This window comes from Vidua chalybeata, chromosome 21, assembly GCF_026979565.1.
Source record: "Vidua chalybeata isolate OUT-0048 chromosome 21, bVidCha1 merged haplotype, whole genome shotgun sequence".
Taxonomy (NCBI): Eukaryota; Metazoa; Chordata; class Aves; order Passeriformes; family Viduidae; genus Vidua; species Vidua chalybeata.
The window spans coordinates 951,322-971,859 of record NC_071550.1 but is presented as its reverse complement, the minus strand read 5'-3'; the positions used below and the strand labels follow the sequence as shown (position 1 = coordinate 971,859).

The 20,538-nt window shown below is 47.0% G+C and overlaps 1 protein-coding gene and 1 long non-coding RNA gene across 3 annotated transcripts in view; one reads left to right on the top strand and one right to left on the bottom strand.

Moving 5' to 3' along the window:
- Positions 1 to 20,538, bottom strand: part of NR6A1 (nuclear receptor subfamily 6 group A member 1) — a 74,565-nt gene that overhangs the window by 38,431 nt on the left and 15,596 nt on the right. The window lies entirely within an intron of this gene.
- LOC128798444 (uncharacterized) lies at positions 5,781 to 19,195 on the top strand. Its single transcript, XR_008434425.1, has 3 exons — positions 5,781 to 5,888; positions 18,556 to 18,584; positions 19,041 to 19,195. It is a non-coding gene; the product is annotated as an uncharacterized LOC128798444 (long non-coding RNA).

Genomic DNA, 20,538 nt, shown 5'->3' with positions numbered 1-20,538 from the left:
AGCTCTTCTGGAAACTGCCAGCACCGGGAAGGGTTAACGGGGCAGTTCCCAGCACAGGCGCTGCACGCAGGGGCACACGTGCACACCACGATCTAATTAACAGGGAAGATGCCAAATGCTGCAGATGAATTGCTCTTCCCGAGCAGACCCCACGTATTACCGACTTTAAGCACAGCCCGCTTCATACATATGCAATGTTCCTCACAAACACCGCACGTGGTGCGGGAAACAATCCCGTAAATGAGGGTGCGAAAGGAGGTCACTGATTGTCCCGGAATATCCCCGGGAGCCGCAGACCGCACGCGATCCCGGCCCGGCCCGGCCGAGCCGCAGCCCCGCGGCCGCGGCCAGCGCCGCTCGCCCTGACCCAGATTCCCGCAGCATTTCTGCATAGCGACAGAGGTCCGGGCAGGACAAGTGGCACCTCCCAGCCCGCGGGATTCTCCGCTTCCTACCGCTTCCACTGGATGTGCCCAGCCTTCACACGCAGGCACACACAAGCACGGCACTGCACCTTAAGTGTAAGTAAACACGGGAAGAGAAGGAATTAGAACAACAACAAAAATCCTGTTCTCGTTCATAGAATATTCCTCGGAAGTAGCTACAGGGCTGTGAGAGTGGCTACATGGATATCCATCCCATGGATCCTCCTTGGGAGAATCCTGGCAGTTCAATTCTGGCCAAAGCTCTTTCAAAGAGACTTTGCTCGTTTCTGGCTGGTCTGAGCATTCCCGTTGCCCTGAACCATTCCTGCCCTTTCACTTCCACCAAAAGGAATCCTATTTATTGAGCCACCCAGAAGATTACAATTCCTTCATTACCCCCAGCCAAAGCTCTGATGCTGTGAGGAAATGCATTTTCCCACCCCACATGTACTGTCCTATTTCCCTCAGTCCCTGTGGAATTACAGTGTATTGACTGCAGATATACTGGCAGTTCTGATGTCATCTCCAGGCTTTTTCTTTTTATTTTTTTTTCCTAGGTGAAGCACCTTTATTTCCTCTGTTCTGAAATTTTGTGCTGAAGCCATAACAAGCCAAAAATCTCTTCAATGGGAAATTTCACAAACGGAGGATTATGACTTCAGCTCCAGAATAAGCAGCAGGAGCAGATGGAACTCTTCAGAAACAATGATTCCATTTTCATGCAAATTTCCTTAGTAGTTAAAAAAAGACGACGAAGAAAAAAAACCACCAAGATATCAGAATGGTCTCTAAATGGAAGATTTTTGAATGATGCTAAAAGCAAAGGGCTGGGAGCTCTCCAGAGTCCCAAGCATTTTAGCGGCAGCCAGGGTGAAAAAAAACCGTGACAAACTAAACCCAGACTCCATCCCCACTCAGAGTCAGGATAAGGGAAAGGGAAAATGGAGTGCATGTGTATTTTAGTTTTTATGATTTTCAACATCCTCGGCTTTGTGCTAATGCGCACTTCAGAGCTAATTCTTATGCTCTTTAGGAGCACAGGCTTCATTCATGAAGCAGCATGACAAAAATTCTTTATCCACTTGATGACTACAGAAGGTGACAGGCACCGAGAAGCAGGCAGCCACGGGGACCCTGTCAGAGTGCTAACCTGCAGCGCTGCTCCTCGGAGGACAGCGCTCCCCTGATTGCAGGAACACAGGCATGCATATTTCATAGCCCAAGTGTGGAAACGGAGCCAATTCTTTTGTTATTAATACTGGCAGCATACCCTAAAAAACAAATAACGCACAGAGTTAGCAGACCCTGTTTCTGGCTCTTCTGCTGACTTCTTACTCAGTTTTGGTCTTGTGCCTTAATTTCCACCTTGTGTTTACTTCCCAAGTGAGAGAATTCGAGCTGCTCCCTCACTCCCAGCCTGGTGAGGACAACTGGCTTTGCCCAGCAGAGCGTGACTGTGCCACACTGTAGTGCCAACCACTGTCCTGTGGTGCACAGAGCACACATCCTCTCGGTAATAAATGCAATACTTCGGAAGGCCCAGGGAGTTCCACTTTCACAGCCACTCTTTTACGCTGAGGTTTCACAGCCAGGAGGAAATGACACGCACAGAGGAGCAGGAATGCAGCAGCCCAGTGCTGTCTGTCAGGGGGAATGTGCAGCCAGGCCTCTCCTGAGCAGAGCTGCAGCCACCGGCACGGCTCCCTCCAAATCCACGCGTCCCTCCTGCCACAGCTGCTCCCTGATGCAGCTCCTGATGTTTTGCAGTGAGGCTTCATAAATGCTTATCAATCCTATCAAACAATTTCTGTCTCACTCAGTTTCACATTGATTTTTTAAATTAATTTTATTGTTCCTTTTTCATGCAAAAGGGATACAAATTTGGCTTCAAATAAGGCTGCCAAGAGTAAAGGCCTCTGAGCCATGTGTTCAATACCAAGAATACTTCTGTTTAATCCCATTCTACCTACACTTATCCCTTTCATCATGTCACTGGCCAAATCTTTTCACTTTGAATTTGCTCTCAAGCTGAATCTCTTTCCTTCTTCATCAAGTTAGATGGATTTAAGCAATGACAGCTACCAAAAGGACAGAGCACATACAAAATAAATCCAAAAATGGACTCAACAAGGTTTATTTTCAATCTCTTCCCTTGCTTACTTCTTAGCAGAAGGATGTAAAGAAACAATTTCCTCACTTAATCCCTCCTTGACCCAAATTAACTTTTTCCAAACTATTTTCTTAAATAATTTCTTTATAGTCTTGCCTGAATGAACTTGACAATAGGCACATCTCAATCTCCAAAGGAAAGGAAGAGAACAGCAATACAAAGATAACTTAGCTGGCCTGACCAGCACAGCGCTGCACACTGGGGTGGTGGAAGAGGGGAGGTTCAGATGAACACTCTGGATTTCTCTTTATTTCTCAATAAAGATAGCACAGGAGGGAAAAAAGACACTTATCCTTTAAGCCCCCCCTTCTTCAGTTGCTGGTCTTTGAGGTATGAAGAGAAATGAGATCCATCTGCCCTGGGTCTGTCTGGATCAGCACACTGCATCTGACCAAACTCATGGGAAGTCTTCCTCCCTCCCTCCCCTGTCTTGTCACAGCCTTTCTCCAGGACGAGAACTGCCAGAAAGACTCAAGGATAACTGGGGGAAGCACAAGGGAGCACCGGCATTGCCTCTCCTTTAGAGATCAAAGCCTCAATGGATCTCCATCGCTTTTTCAATTTGACTTGGGTAAATTCTAAGCAGCAAAACGTAACACAAAGTTGATGACAGCACTGTAAAATGGCTGAAAGGCTGAAAACTGGGTCAACCCCCACCTCCTGCCCCCAGCCCCATCAGCACTGACAGGGTCCTGCAGGGCCCAGCTCGGGCTTGGAGGAACAGCCGCGGCACCACGGCCTCGGCTGCAGTGCCCTTGCCTGGGGAACTTGTTCTCCACGGCTGTGCCAGCAGTTCACTTCCCAACGGGAAAGGATGTTTTCCATGGACTTAGCGAAGCACGGTTCTAATTTAGCAATCGCCATGTTCATCCTACTGAGCAGGACTGAGTGTTTTGAGAATGAGAGCAAAATAATTAGGACGAGCCTCAAAATATTCAAGCGACTCAAACATTTGAAGATCACCTCTGATGTGGGGACAGAAGAAGGCACCTGGAGATTGGCATGTGGTTGTGCTTATACGCTGTGCCAAAACTCTGCTCCCTTTTCCAAACCCGAACATTTCATATTTGAGGATTTCTACAGTATTTCTGCTAATCTTAGAATGGGTTCCATAGCTGTTCAGACACCTTGTAAAGCCCATATTACCCTCAAAAACAATCTTATTGATTCATTTTTATTTTTAATAAATATGATCAAAGATACCATGTGTTTTTCAATCAGAAGCCCACTCTTACCTCAGCAAGCACCAAAATGCATATTTTAACAACTGCATCAACTGTGTTTCAGGAGTGTAACTAAATGACTCAAGAAATGAAAGACAATCCTCAAAAGAGGAGGCTGATAGGAAGCTGTCTAGGAGCTGGAGAAGTTACTACAACGGTGATTGTGGGCAGAATGGACAGCAGATAGGAGTTATCTCCTTCACAGTCATGCCAGGGAGGTGGGAACCTCTTCACCCACATCAATAGCAGCTGCGTGACAGTGATACAAGCCTGGGTCAACATTAAAGCAGCATGTCAAGCTTTTTTTTTTTTTTTTTTTTTTTCTTTCCAAATTGCTTCCTTTTGGATGAGTTCCATGTAACTGTCATTTGTTTCCTCATTCCATTTTCATTTTCCATTTATGCATTCATCCAGCCCTTGAGGGGGAATTCTACAGAAATCCGTGTCAAGAATGCCCACAAGGGCCCTCTGACCCACCCCTCCCACTCCTCCGTGTCCCTGCTAGTGACATCATGGCACAGCTGAAAAACTCAACAGACTGGGCCAGCAAAGGGCAGGAACTGCATTGCCACTGTGGCTCCTTCCCTTCATCCCTCACCTGCAGCTGCCCCGGTGCCCTGTCCCAGGGTGCTGGGGCTGCCACACCACCGAAGCACCGGAGCCCAGAGCCAGCAGGGGTTCCTGCAGGGGTTCCTGGAGGCATTTTAACAGCAGCAAAACACAGAGAGAGAACAGCCGTGCAGTGTTAGAGGATGAGAACCTCTCCCGCGGGACAGGATCCTAGGTCAGAAGGGAGCTCAGGAGTCACCCAGTCCAAACTCCCTCCAAGGAGGGTGTCCAGGGCTTTGGACTCCCCTCTCAAAATGTACTCAGAGAAGAGTAAAAGGTCAGTAACTGAAAAAAAAAAACAGAGAAAAAAAGTCTAAAAAACCTGGAGAATGAGAAGAGAAAATACAACACAGACATTGATTTCTCCCCACTGCTCAGCCCTGGGTTCCCTCTGAAAACACTTTACAGAAAAAAAGTTAGTGCATCTTAGTGCAGCTCCAGAGACATGCCAGTGTCTTGTTTCACTGTCCTGGCACAGGGAAGGGATGCAGACCAGTTGTGGGAGCAGCTCTGAGTTTTGTCAGTGTCAGGCCACTGAAACTAGCAAGGTAGTGCACTTCATTCATCATCAGGTGGTCTCATTGAGAACGTGTTTTAAAGTGTTTTATTCGGTCCTGCCACAGAAACGGCAACGGCTGTTCTCGCTGTGCTGAAGAATGGAAAGGAAAACAACACAAGTGGAAAATCTCCTCGGTTCCTACGTGTGGATCAGGGCAAGGCTGCCGAAGGGGTTTGGAGGGGCTGTCCCGCCGCTCGAGGGGACAATCCCGCGCCTCTCCCGGAGCCCACGGCGCTCCTTAAAGCCGCTGCAGCCGCTCTCTGGCACCTTTCAGGCGCCTCCAAGCGCCAGCGCGAAGTGGCCTCGCGCTGCCGCCCGGCTCTGCCCGCGCCGTGACCCAGTTTCCCAGTGGCCCAGAACGCCCGGGGATAACCGGGGCCGGCGGACCAGGCCCGGCCGCCGCCCGCCGGGGGCGGGTGACAGCCCCGGCGGCGGAGCCGTGCCCCGCGGTGCGGCCGGGGCGGGGTGGTGGTGCTGGTGGCGGTGCTGGTGGTGGTGATGATGACGGGCCGTGTCGCGGCGGGGCCGCGGGGCAGGTGCGGGCCGGGCCCGCCCGGCACCCAAACAAGCGCGGCGCTGCGCCCGCCGCCGGGGCGGGCCGGACCCTCAGGGGCGCGGCCCAATGGCGAGCCGGCCCCGCGCCGCCGCAGCCAATGGGCGCGGCGGCGGCGCGCACGTGACGGCGCGCGCGGCCGCCCGTCAGCGGGCGCTATATAGCGGGGCGGGGGCGCGGGCGGCGGCGGCCGCGGGGGCTCGGCGGGTCCGGCCGCCGCTCGGGGCCCCGCCCGCCCCGCGCCGGGGGCCGCCGGTCAGCGCCGGGAGCTGCCGGGCCGGCCGCACCGCCGCCAACTCCTGGGGAGAGCGAGCCCAGCGCGGAGCCGAAGCCGGGAGCGCCCCGCCAGGTAAGGCGTTAATCCGAGTCCGTCCCGGCGGGCCGGGGGGGGGGAGCCGCCGGGGGCGGGGGGGGGGGCGGGTGTCGCGCTGCTGCCCCGACCTCCCGCCAGTTGGTTTGGGTTTTTTTTTATTATTTATATTTTATTTTTCCAGTCTCATTTCTGCACGTGCTCCTTTGTTCTCCAACAGAAGCGCTTTTTTTTTTTTTCATATATGTGTGTATATATATATATATATATATCCGTTAATGTAACGCAGCTGGAGCAGCCGCTCCCCGCCGGTACCGGGGGAGGGGGGAACAGGCAGCAGCTCCCCCTTACCCACCCCCCCACCAGCCCTCCCCGCTTTATTCCCTCCTCCCCCGAAGAAGAAGGAGAAACTCGAGCGATTCCGCAGCGCTGGAAGTTGCTCGCGGGTCCGGGTCGGTAACCAGACACGCGTGTCGCCCGAGGGCTGGCGGGGAGGAACTGAGCCAGACGGGGACACAAAGGAGGGGGGCAGCCCCAGACACGCCGTCCCCGCCCCGCGGCGGCAGCGCCCGGCACCGCCGAGACCCGGGCGGGGACGGCGAGGAGGGAGAGGATGCCCCCGGTCCCCCCTTTTGTCTGGCTCCGGTGGCACCTGCGGGGGCGAGCGCTCGGCCGCCCCGCCCGCGGACCGTATCGCGACCGGCGACGGATTAGCGACAGTTGCGGTCGGAGAGGGGCGAGACAGCCCCGGTCTCGGCGGTTTGGTTCTGTGGCCGTGCAGGGCTCGATTCCACAAGCCTCATGTTAATTAAGAAAATCATTAAAAATACAAAAACTGCAATAAAATGAGCCCCGATGTGCAGTATTCCGCCAATTCTTGCTTCATCACACCCGGAATTTTTATCGTAACTTGCTGTAAAAGAAATGTAACGTATTTGCTCCCATACTGGCGACAGTGATTAGCTGTGCCGATTGCAATGAACTCAATACAATACCTAAAAGAAATTTAATGTATTTGCTCCCCAAAAACATCTGCAGTGATTTGCTGTGACGATTGCAATGGGCTGTGTATACGATATCTAAAAAGAAATTTAACTTATTTTCCCCCAAAATCCTCTGCAGTAGTGGTTGGGCTTCATAGAAGATGTTCAGCATACACTAAAAAATCTGGTATTTTCTAAGAAAATAATTTTCATAAACTTTTCCTATCATTTCCTCAGCAAAAACAACCCATTACGAAAGCTCTAAGTAGAATTCTTCCACAAGTTTAGCAAGTTGAGAAGGGGACGATTTACCCTCCTCGTTTTGTCCAGGAATGCGAGATAGCATATTTTAAAAGTTAATAAGTATTAAAAGCCACGAGGAGCATCAAAAGTGTCTTTCCAGGCGGCGTGCTCGCCGCGGCGCGGAGCCGCCAGCGCAGCGCCTGCAGCTCCACGCAGAGCAGAGGTTATTCACATGGCTGTTCGAGAAACTCCATTCATATCTCTGACTACCTGGATTTGAATAGAAACCAGACAGCAATTCTTTGGTCCCAGCCACTATTCGCCCCGCTGGACAATAGAGATTTGTTAGCACACAGGCACAAGCCCTGGGACACAAAGCTGGAGGCAGCAGAGATAGGGGCTTCACTGCACAGGAAATTACAGCTTTTGATGCACTGTTGGCAGGTCTGTCGGTTCAGAACAGCAACATGCCTGTGCCATGTTTAAGAGCTCCTGACTGCCATTTTTAACCACCTAGAATGTCATAAAAGCTTTATTGTCGCAGTACATAAAATCATGAAGTCCATATGGTTACTTTTCAGCTGCCCTGGGTCTGGAAGGCAGAAGCATGATCTGGCTGGAGATTTTAATTTGGTGGGGGGGTGTGGGGGAGAATTAGAATTTGAGAACAAAAAACCTCAAAGTGTTTATAAAAGCAGCGATTTGTTACCGAGGCAGCTGATGTCCAGCCTGGGATGGGGTGGTGTTCTAATGGACTTGGTTTAGCAGTGGCTGTAAGGGCAATATGGCTGGGCAGCTTTTTTCATCTTAAAAGGTCCAGTAAATTTACTCCATGCAGCTCCAGTACCAGCTGTGGAGAAGAACATTGTTCAGTTGTGTCAACTTGGCAAACACAAAAATAAATAAGAAAAACCAAACCGCTCGGTGTCTGGTACCTCCCATTTCCCCTGCTTTCCCCCCAGTCTGGAGTTAAAATGAGAACTGCTCGGAGACTGGGCTTTAATCTGCTGATTGGAGCCAATGAGCAGAAATTATCGAGATTAGAAAACCAACCAGCAGGTTTTATTAGCTGAGAAGCCAGCCCCTCGCTGTGCGCGGCGCCGCGGCCGCGCGCCGGGGCTCGGGGCAGTCCTCGCCCAAAGAGCGGGAGGCTTGGGGCTGGTCCTCCTCTCTTTTTGTATTTCTCCATAAATCTTACCTCCCCTACCACCTTAGAGCCAGATGAAATACCCCGTCCAGCGGGCTTTTAGACAGTTAAAATTCTGCCAGGCACACAGCGTGTCTCTAGGTGTGAGCCTCGCTGCGGGCGCAGCGCGAGTGAGATGACTTGGCTCTTCTTCACCCAGGAAAAACAATGAAAGTGAGAGTTGTGTATTGCACTTGGGAAGTGTGTGTGTGTTTGTTATGAGCTGCAGCCATACAGCTGCATCCTAAAATACAGAAACAAACGTTGGGCTGTTTGCTGCCCTTAAGCGTGTTTTTACCAACACAGTCCTGGTGAGCTCAGGAAAAGGGGAAGAGTTAAAGTAAGGAAGGTCCATCCTCCAGGAGACACCTGGGAAGAGCAGTGCCAAGGCTCTGCACCAGCCCATGAGGCAGATGATGGGCAAAGAAGGGCAAAAAAAGGCTGGATGACTAAAAGAACACACTTCTAAAAAAGGTGCTTCTTGTACGGCTAACAAGCACTCGTACATGCAAGGGGCCAGCTCACAGAATTTTCAGCTGCTATTCCAGAACATTAAAAATATAAATGTGAATGTAAATACTTTTCACAGGAGTTAGTTTTGTCTTAAGTAATTATATAACTTCCTTGAATTCTCTTCCTCATGAATTCTCTTCCTTGGGTGTATTAGTTCTCAGTAGAACTTAGCTTGATTGTAATCTAGCCCAATTCTTATCACCGATTTTGATTTTTTTTTTCTTGCTGATACTGACAAACCCAGAAGGACCTACCTAAAATAGGCCTTTGAACAAAAGCATTATTATTTTTAATAAATGTTAAGGATATTGATGGCTCTACAACACGCTTTCACATGAAATTCCATGGTATTCTTAAAATGCAGCAACTTTTTCTCTTACCTGTAAGACTGCTAATACTTAATATTCATCCAGATGCTAATGTTAAAACCTACCCCTTGAAAGTCTAAAAAAAAATGTGCTGAAAAGTTAAATTCAGTCCTTGCAATTGGGTCGTAAGATTTTGAGTACCTGTTAAGCACATAGTTCTGAATGGAAACCAGACCATTATAGGTAGGCAAAAAGGCAAAAAGCACTTCAGCTTAATCGAAACAGCCATAAGGGGAAAGTCTGGGCATAACCCGCCCCCAACAACATCAGCAGACTCAGCCTGGACATGGCAATAATCCCATCAGGCACACAAGAAAAGGATGCTGATGGCTCTTCTCATGTGGTCAGGGTTTATTTAAACTGCACATAGAAATAACAGATAATTCCAAAGTCAGTTCTCAGAACTCCAGTTACAACTATTCCAAGGGAAAGCTTATAAAGCCTGAAGCACTGTCACAACCACTAACAGCACTGGAAGTTGCAGCAGATGCAGAAGACCAGCGCGTGCATAATCCAGCCATTAATAGATGGTATTGCATTACAGGGTTGGTTGCCAATAAAAATGTGTCAGGTATGCTGAGATCTCACAATACACTTGGCAATTTAACAAAAAATGTGGAATCCTAAGAATTTCATTTTATCTTAATAATAGCCAGCAGATGTAATAGTTTCAGACCCACAGTGTTGATTAATAATGTTCAACAGTTTCAAATGTTAAGAACTCAAAAGATAACAATTGGGTGTTTTGATAAAAGGATAACGTGGAAGCATGTGTTTCCCTAAGAAGCACCATGGACACACAGACGGATGACATCACCTTTTCAAACAGACTTCAGTCATTCCTGCCCTCCCTGTTCTGCCTGAGAGTAGCTCAAACCATCTGCAGCTGCCCTGTACCATAACACAAAGAAATGAACCCCACAGCCAGCAATGACCTGGGTAAAACTGCACATTTCTGAGTGCTGCATCTCAAACCCAGGAACCCTCCTGCATTAGCAGTTAATTGTGTGGGAATGAATATTGCAGGAAGCCTGGGAATGGGGATTGAGCTTTGGGATCCCGCACAATTTGGGTTTGCAGCACCACGCTGCTCAGCCCTGCTGTTAACCCCTGTTTCCCTGGCAAAGGCCAGGCTGTGTGCGATGGCATGCCCAGCTGCAAGGGCTGGGTGGGCACGGGCAGCACGTGGAGCATTAACGTGTCCCCTCGCGGGCACTGCCCTCTGCTCAGAGCTGCCCCAACACGCAGGGGACGAGGGACAGGGGCTGTGTGCTCTGGGGTGGCACAGGCACTGCTGAGCCAGGGCAGGCACATTGGAACGCAGTGAGTCCAGCAAAGCATCAGTCCCCAAAATTCTATCAATACATTTATTGATTCTCAATTTGGTAACCAAATCAGTTTATAGTTCTCTTGGAAAAAACCTTGTCATACGAGTATTCGAGGCTTTCCTACTTCGCTTTTTCCAAGCTTTGAGCACACATTACTTGAGCATTAGAGCACACATCCATCCTTCTGTTCCCACGTGCAAGCCCACAGTGCCTCTGTAAATAGTGCTACATCCTGAGTCTGGTGTCATGAACAAAAAGGATTCATCTGGTCTATGAGCAGGAGTGGTCAGGGTTTCACCACGCGCTGCAATTCCCAGTCTCCCATATTTACTTACATTTCCAGCTGCACGCACGCCAGTGCCCTGGAGTGACAGCAGCTCCTTTTACATAACCAGGGCTGGGTACCCCGGGGGCTCATGCTGGAGCTGAGCCCCCCAGTGCAGGCAAGGAGAGAGCTCTCACCTCTCTGAGAATGCTGCTCCTCGCTGGGGGAGGCTGGGGGAGCCACCAGGGCTGCCATGGTACAGAGGGTGCTCATGCCACGGACAGAAAACCCTCCCCTGCAACTGCCTGTGATGAATGGCTCTTCCTACTCAGATTTATCTCTTTAGGTAGAGCCTCAAATTCACACTGTTCAGATGACCAACACGTTTGCAGACAAGGTTCACATGAAAAAGGTCCTAGTTACAAAACAGAATACATTCAAGTTTGCCATATATTATTTTCTGCTAAAGATTTAAATATCATGTGGCTTTAGCTTTCTTTCTGTTCACTGAATATCAAGGTCAATTAGGAATGATGTCTGGCTAGTACTCTCAGAGCAGATTAGACAGTTGCATCAAAAACTAGGACCATGTATAGGTCATCTGTTACTGTGACCTAGATTTCTGAGAATCTGTTCAATTTGTTTTATTGAAAATGTGATCCTTTCTCAGTTCTGTTTCTCACAGCAAACCTTTCTGTAATAGCAGAAAATAGCTTTATTAGATACTTAGAGACATTGCTTACTACTTCTGCTAAGACACAAAGAAAATCAAATCCATGCAGCAGACCTGTGCCTGTCATCCATTTAATTTTAAAATAACTTAAGGTTCTGAAAGGCTTATGCCTTATAATCTAAAGCATTTGGTCCACATGCCAAATACTAAGCAGTCTGAAATACATAATAGCTTAGCTCCAGCTTTGTTTGCCCTATTTAATTCATTTTTTGCCTTCAGTAACCAGTGTGTAGATGCAATATTTCTGCAGTCTACTTTGGAAAAGAAGGAAGTACTGAAATATTTGAGTGAGGTTGTTTTGTTTGTACCTGTGTGTGCTTTGTGGTGCCCTGGGAGGAGAGTTGGTGTGGACTGCCCAGATCCAGACGTCGCTCCCAACCCCGCCTGTTTACTGAGGAGAAGGATGGGGCTGTCTGAGTCCTGACACTTTACAGTACATCCACCTATGCTTGCTGGGTCGTCATTCTGAAACCACATAAAAGCAGATTTCCATTTGGAACATTTTAGCCAAATTTCCTCTCCTCTCACAGCTCTTAATTGTTCCGGTAGAAATCAACTACTAGAACAGAGACCATGCAAACCCCGCCGTTGGTGGTGAAAGTACGGGCGAGAGGGAAGACAAGAAGGTGTATCTTAAAATATTAGAAAACCCATTTTCTAAACACCAATGAGTTCAGTGTAAAAGAAAAACTATAAAAATCTTGAAGTGATTGCAGAACTCGCAATCCAAAGACCACCAACCAAATTTGAGCATTACCGTCATCATCAGTCTCTGTGGCTTTGTCGTGCTGGGGTACAGAGCACATCTGGAACACCTGTGCTCTCATCACACCCCAGGACAAAAGGTCTCACTCCCAGGCATCAGGAGAAAGGGCACCAGAAAAGAAAATATGCCGATAGGTTGAGATTCACAAATGAAAATCCCTCAAATCCCTCACAACCCTCCCTCCCTCATACATCAATCTTAGGAAATCTGTTCCCATTTTTTCAAAATTCTAAAGCCAGTTCTACCAACTCATCTGAATTTTATACTACTTTCATATTCAAACTTTTATGTGCATCTCACAGCACACTGGGACCAATTTATTTTATAGGCAAGATAAAACCCTGCAATATTTGGTGACGTTATCCAAAGATCATTCTTCTAAATGAACATAAGTACATTTTCTCCTTTTTGTTTCACATGATGACTGCATTTAAATAGGCTAAATGGATAATTCAGAGAAGAATGGCAGAGTCCTGCCCACCTGGGGGTCATATCCACATCCATCCAATATTTAAAAGCACGCAAAAGCAAAGAAATTAAATATATAAGAGACGGGGGAGGAAGGCTTTCTTCCAACGGAATATTTGCCTGGTAACCAGATAGAAGAGACTGCCTCTTTTTTTACCCCCAAATCACAGTTAGTAGTTCTACAAGTCTTTGAAGACACTTCTATTTTAAATGTTAACACCTGAAGGAGCAGTTCAAGATGTGCTGCTTTGGCTGAGCCACACATGGTGGGAGGAAAGTCTCACAGAAACACAGCTGAAGCTCTGAAGCCAACACTGCACATTCAGACCACGTGTAAACAAGGCTGAATGATTTTGGTGTGAGAATGGGAAAAAGGAGCAAGGAAACAGTGGAAATCCATCCGTGGTGTGGATGGGACCGTGCTTAGGATGTGATGTTTCCCTGTCAGCCCCGAGCACGTCCATCCAGGCCTTGTGGTACCTGCTGGAGCTGACTGGGAATGACCACGGCCAGAAGATGGGAGCAGGACCTTGCAGAGGTTCAGTGAGATCAGGGCATTTCTGTGTGGCACCTGCTCAGCTCAAGGAGGACACTCCTCATGGAAAGAATAACACGCTTCCAGCTAAGCCAGATGTTGGCAAGAGATAAGAAATCTCATAACCTTTGTGAGAAGGATGAGGAGAAAGCCCCGTAAGGATTCATTTTCCTGCTCATTACAATGTCATCATAATGTCATTTTCTTTGCTTCAGTTATATATACTTACTGGAAATAAAATCTTCATTGCAGTGAGTGTATCGTGAAATGGAGTCTTACAAGGTGGCAGCATAAAACTGACCTGGAGGTGCCACACCACCAAAACTGAGCCAAAAAGTGAGATTGAACAGGTATCTCTTGAGAAGAACTTCAAATCTTGAAGTCTATCAGATGAGAACTGCTGGATTATAAAGATGAAAACCAGGAACTAATTATCTTCAAAGGGACAGTTATCAACAAATCACAAGGAGACATTATGATTATGAAAAGCAAATCCTCCATTTGATCCCTCTCCATCCATACTGCTTCCCAAGCAGATAACCCAAGCTTTATCCATATGGAATTGCTAATATTCCAAACAGGGAATCAAATATAGAAGTCCCAATTAGCATCTTTTTTAAAACTGTATTTTTATAGTGTTGTGTATGATCAGTGTGTGAACAGGGACACATGGCAGCAGTTCCGTGGGGGTCATATCCCTGGTCTGAAGTCACAGGAAGCCATCTCATCAAAACAGACCTCAGATTTTTCTCTCAGTTATTTTGAACCATATTTTCCCCATGTTTGCCCATTACAAGTGCAAGTTCTGGGCATGACTTCAGTATCTCACATGGGAAAACTGAAGTGATTGCTGTGAAACACATCCAGGGTCAGGCATCCTGCTGGGGTGAGCCCACCCAACGCACCGCCCCACCAAAGCCAAGGAGACCTTCACTCCAAACCCAGGATTCTCTGGCATTATCCAGCTACATTATCCATCCAGAAACAATGGCAAGGAAACCTCAGCTGGACTCGTGGGACCAGCAGGAGAACCAGTGGTGCTTCCTGCCCTCCCTGCCCTGGCAAAGACCAGCAAGTCCAGCTCCTTCCAACCTCAGCACAAGAAGGCAATTCTCTGCAACACAGGAATGAATTTTTGTGAAAACTGTCAGTCTGATGATGCTGCCAGCAATTTCTAAAAAGCTAAAAGGCGGAAGACAACCTCGGTAACAGAATCATCTGCAGTTAGGATCATCTCTCTCCTTCCCCAAACAGGCACAGGAACTATGCCTGAATCCACAGCTAATGGGAAATCTTTTGATCTTCACAGACACAAAGCTGCCAGCCAAGAAGAACAGTCAGCACAGGACCTTCTGAAGAAGCATTTATCCTAAATTCACCACCACAATAAATGTAACACATCCTGGGTCTGGAGCAGCGCAGTCCTCAGTGATGAAGACCTGTGAGCATGTTTAATACAGCAGAAAAGACAACACTATTTATATCTCACAAAGCTGCTTACCCAGCGTTAGATGTGCCCGGCTGTAGTGCAACTGCAGGAATCCATCAGGAGGACACCTGAGATTCCTCTCCATTAAAAGGGATGGATCTAACACAGCCAACCATCTTCATGGCAACAAATGTTATCTTAAAAGACGGGAGATAAAAGTTCACAGGGAAGCTGTGCAAATTCATGAAAAGAAAAATGCATTCCTGGTGACTGAACGCACAGAAGTCTGTCTCCAGAAGTCTGTGTGTGTTGAAAAATGTCTGGAAGACAGGAGATGATTAGCAGGAAATATGCAAGCTTCTCCTCCTTGTATCGTTCTCCAAACATCCATTAGCCACTGGTTTGATTTTATTTTAAGTCAGAACTGCTTTATTGATTACAGCCAACAGCTGCAATTCAGTAGTGGCCCCAGACATCCAAAGTAGTTTTTTCCCAACAAAGACAATTTCTGAAGTTCTGTGAAATGAGACGACGACATCATTACTGAGACATCCTGGGCTGAGGTCATTTTTTCCAGTCCAGGTATAAACAGTTCATAAATGGAGCTCCCTCCAAACCCATCCCTCTTGTCTGCTCACAACAACATCCCTGCCACCACCCTTGGGGTGCTGGGAAGCTCTCAGAGTGCTGAAGAAGCTCCAGGTCCCCTCCCCAGCCTGCCTGGGTGGGACTGTGCCCAGTCCTTGGGGGCAGGCAGGGCTGGAGGACGTCACGTGCTGATCCCTTCACCTTGCACACAACAACTCTGGAGACAGGACAGCGAGCTGGGCTCTAATCCAGGCAATCACTCCTGTCTAAGTAGGTCAGCAAGGAAGCCCCTGCCCATGGTTGTGTCTTCCAGCCCCCCCAGCAAGCAGCTTTGACAACTGTTTCCTTTAGGAGGTCACAGGAGATGGAGAGTTTGAATCTGAGAGCTTGTGTGTTTGTTCTAGAAACATAAAACAAGTTTCACTTCAAAAATACATCTATCTCACCATTTTGATAGCTCAGAAAGATTTTGGTGAAGCACCTAAAAAACCACAGCGTTACTCCAGCTGGGATATCAGATTGGAAGAACATTCAGAGTAGCTCATTCATAAATGCCTTATTTTAAAATATTTAGGAAAAAATCATAACCAAAATAATTTTACTTTTACTTTTCGTTGAAATCACTTGCTGAGTCTTAGCCTAGCATTTTTCAAGCATGAGTGTCTAATTTTCTTGCAAAATCACATCCCAACAGGTCAAAAAAGCTTTCCACTCTTTCATATGCTCTTGAAAGACAAGTTGGTGCCTTGAGTTTCTGAAGGCTCAAACCATTTTTCCCTCCTGCTAACACCCACTGCCAAGGTTCTGCTTCCCCGCTGTGAAGCCAGACCCATTCCCAAACCCAGGGCAGGGTTGCTGTGCTCTAACTGGCTCAGTTGTGCAGGTAAAGACGTTAAGAGACAGGACAAAACTCCTGAAACTTCACTGGTTTACCTCAGAGAACATTATTTTCCTGGTGACAGTCTTTAATTGCTCTCCACTGAAAACTTTCAGAAACCTGCTCAGCTCAGTGATGTCTTCAGGGCAGCCTGTGCCAGAAGTGGCTAAAGCATCCATCCCTTCAGCAGTTTCAGGAGAACTAAATGCAGATGCACCAGCCTGTGCTGCTGTTCAATATTTCATTGTTTGCACAGTAGTAGGAGTCAGATTGTGCACACACATGCAGTTAATTATCTCCGTGGCAAGTACTGCTTCGTGGGCCCAGCCCTTTATCCTCACACATGGTCTGTATTCCTTGTTCCCAAACATGGAACTCTGCATTCAGCTGTGCCAAAGCATTCACTTACACTTGATTTATCTGGAGATCCAAATCTGTGTCACTCTTTGTCTAAAAACCCCAAACCTGCTAATATGGGATACTACGTTTCCCCCAGGCCTAAAGGGATGCTTTAGGATGTGGCCAAGTCATTCTAAGGCTGTGCCAACTGGATCAAGTTCCCACTTGGAACTGCAGTTAGACCTCCCCGTTTGTCATTTGTTAATCCTTTTAACATTTGCCACAGCAAATTTGTATCATGCCAGTTTAAATTGTTATTCAGTATTAAGTCAAACACCTTACAAAAGTCTAGGGTATGGTGCATCCACAAGCAAGCTTGTCAACTTAGAATGAGATCAAAAGAACTTGATAAGTCCTCCCTAGATTGCTGGAAACTGGTACAATCAGCATTTCTCCCAGGTCCCAGAAGAGCTCTGCATCTCTTCAGGATGATCATCACAGCACTGTGTTCTAAAAGGGCAAAAGGAACAGATTGGTGACTTTGTCCCCCAGTTTTATGTAGCCCCCAGACTTGTCAAGTAATAGTCCCAAGGAATTTCTGGGCAGTTAAAAATAACCTCCAGTGCTCACTGTAGAAGACTGCTGAATCTGAAGTGTTTGGCCATGGCATTGCTGTTAAACACTCACCCAAATTTCAGTGAAACAGCAATAATTAAAATTACTGGCAGCAGTTCCATGCTCTTGTCTCCCCAAGGGGTATTTGCATGCTTACCCCGCTGAAGTCATTTACCTCGACAAAGAAAACACATTTTTATAATACAATTAAAGCTTGTTCCAGGACAAAGCAAATGTGCTTGCACATGGCATTTCTGTGGATGCTCTGGGCAGGCAGGAAGAGTGTCACGTGCTGAGGACAATCCTGGCCCCAGTTTCCTTCACTGGGGTCACACACCTCCCTCATGAGAGTCACAGCTACAGCACAGGGGGTGGGAGGAAAAGGGAAGCTGTTTTACTACCAGATGCATATGTAAAATTTATTTAGTGATACTTTAGGGTGGTGCTGTTGGGATTCCTGCCCTGCTAAATAAAAGCCTTATTGTGAGGAGCTAGTAGAATGATTGGATTAGGGTGTAAGAATTGTTCAGGCACCATAAATACAAAGAGCACAAGAAACATGCACCAAATTAACTCAGTCCTGAACAGTTACCTCTTACAAACAGGTTAACCACTGTGTTTCAGGGTTTGTATGCAAATTTTGAGGAAAGCATTTTCTTCATACAGAAACCCATTCTCCACTGTAATTTGAAAGAAACCCCCGTGTGCTCTGAGTGTTCAATACTTCAATTCACAGAAAATGTCTTGTTCAGCAGTCACTGCCTCCTGACTGGTGGCCTTACAGGGATCCCACTGTACAAGGTGTTGGTGCAGAGAACAGAGCTGGGTCTCAGGGACCCCTGTCAGCATCTGGGGAGGGCCCACTTCATGCTTTTTTCACAACAAAAAATAATAATTAAGGAATTACAATGGGGATGGCAGCTGTCAGGTCTAGTTTCAGTGCTTCCTAGGTGAAAGAAGTCTGGGAGAAAGGAAGGTATGTTGAAGGTTCCGTGCAGACCATAACTTTTGGAGTGTACCTTGCACATACTGCCCATTACAGTTTCCAGAGAACTATTTTATCATTTCAGAGTCTGTCCAAAAAGAGAGCTTTGAACTTTGCAAAGGGGAAGGAGTGTGCAGCCAGGATATAGAAATAACATGTACAGTTTAACTTAGAGAAGAAATTCAGGCTCTGAAATCGTGGAACAAGAAGATGAAAGTTCCTACCTCGAAGGTCGTTGGAGGGATAAAGGAAGAAGAAGTAGTAAATTGAGAAAAAAGCCTTCCTCACAATGTCATTTAAATATAAACACACTGTTTTGGTTTGTTGAAACCAAAATTTCATGCTTGACTTGAACTGAGTTTCCTTGATTTATGTTATACCTACCACATGTAGTCACCCTTCACACTGGGACATTTCTGAGGCTTAACGCTCCAGGCTGAGCACTGCTTGTGATTAATTCAAATTGTCTTTGTTCTTTCCACCAGCTCCTACTCCAAATGATGGCAAGAAAAAGGTGAGACTAATTTTTGGAGAATTCTTTTGATTTTCAGTATCAGCTGATGTTTAATGATACCATTAAAATCAATCAGTTTAAGTGCAGGCTACAAACTGCATATTCCTGGAGCAAGATTGCTTCAAGGACTTCATTAGACAATACACTTACTGTTAAATTACATGTATCAGCTCAGGATATTCAGACAGAAACTGTTAGATCCCTACAACAAGAGAAAATACTCTGTATTTAAAGCAAGTTTCCAGCATTTAAGCAGTAAATTATCCCCACTGACTCTGTAAGCTCCACTGCACTCACAGCAAAGTTACTTCAGATACAGCAGCAGATTGACTTTTTAACAAACAAACTGCAAATAAGTCAACCCTCTGGAACCATGCAAGCCAGGTGGAAAAGGTGAAGATAATTAGATGCAATATAGAGCTTTAAAAAGACTAAACCGCCTTTTCCTCTTTTTAGGGGAAAGAAGAGCAGGAACAGGAGCTGTGGAAACACAGACATTATGTACTCCACCAAGGAGATCCCCTTCTTGTGTTGTTTTAGCACTGTGGGTGAGCCCCCACTCTCAGTTTTTTTTCAAGTGAACTTTATAAAGAAATCTTACTAATTTTAAACATCCTTAGTGCTCTTATTGAGAACATGCATGTCCACAAGAGGAAAGGCTTTTTCCACAACTGCAATTCCGACATATTCAAAGCTGGTTTAAGAAATACTAAGTGAACTCAGCATCCATAACCAGAGTGTTACACTTCTGCAATTCATTAGTCCTCAAGGTTCCATTCCGTAATTAAAATACTTTGCAGTTTAAGGCTTTACAATAAAGAATGTGCAGTCCTCAGCAGTGTTTCCACTGCCAGTCTATGGAAAACATATGCATGGAAAATCTGTGCAGTGCATGCGTGCAGCCATCCTTGGATAGCTTCAGCGAACATTCAACGCTGTCGGTGAGTTTGAGAACTAGAAAAAACCATCGACCGTTGACTGTACCTTGAGGTTTATCACAAACCCTCTGTTAAATGGAAAGCCTGAACCTTCAGAGATTTCACATGTGGTTGCCATTAGCAGGTCATGATTTACAGATTATATTAAGAGCTACAGCGGTTGAGTTTTTCCAGTTCTACTTTCTCTAAAAGTGAATTGGTGTATAAGAAATGCTTGTTTTCTCTTAAAAAAAAAAAAAAAAAGAATTAAAGCTTTATACTAGTGCAGAATTTCTGCAGAACAGAGTATAAGAGATCAATGGAAGGTTTTGTATGGGCGGCACAAAAGCAGGAACGTATCTGCACCATATGGGACACTTGGAAGCAAATCTGAGCATGGTATATATTCAAAATAGCAGAATATAGGCCAGATCAGGAGGGAAACCTTTCCATTTGGGCCGGCAACTTGAGCTTCGCTGGAAAAAGCTCTGGAATGTCAGTTCATTTGCTCCCAGGAACCTGCAGCAGCTGCTCACCGGGCGAGGAGCAGGCCAGGTCCAGCTGCTCCCGCGGCTCAGGCTGTCGCCCCGCAGCCAGGCAAGCACGGAAGCAGCCTTGCTTTCCAAGGCACAGCAGCCAAGGGCTCGGGCACCTCAGTGGTAGCCACGTGGAACCTTCTCCAGCCCAGCTGGCTGACCAGGACTGCAGGCTCTGGCAGCGGGTGCCTTCACAAGGGTGCAGGCACTTGTTCTGCCTGTACAGGGACTGCAGAATCCATGAAGTAAGGAAAGACCCAAAGCACGAGCCAGGGAATTTTGTCTTGGGCTGCTCTGGAGTGACAGCACCATCGCCGTGGCGTGGCATCTTCAGCATCTAATGGCTGCAATCAACATTCATTGCTGTCGGTGGGTTTTCATTTCTACCAACTCACTGATCAATGAATGCAAACTGCGGACCAGCCAGCCAAGGACCACCCCTCCGATGGCCAGGGTGGCCTGTCCAGCAGGAAGAGTGACACTTTGCCAAAGAAATGCCCT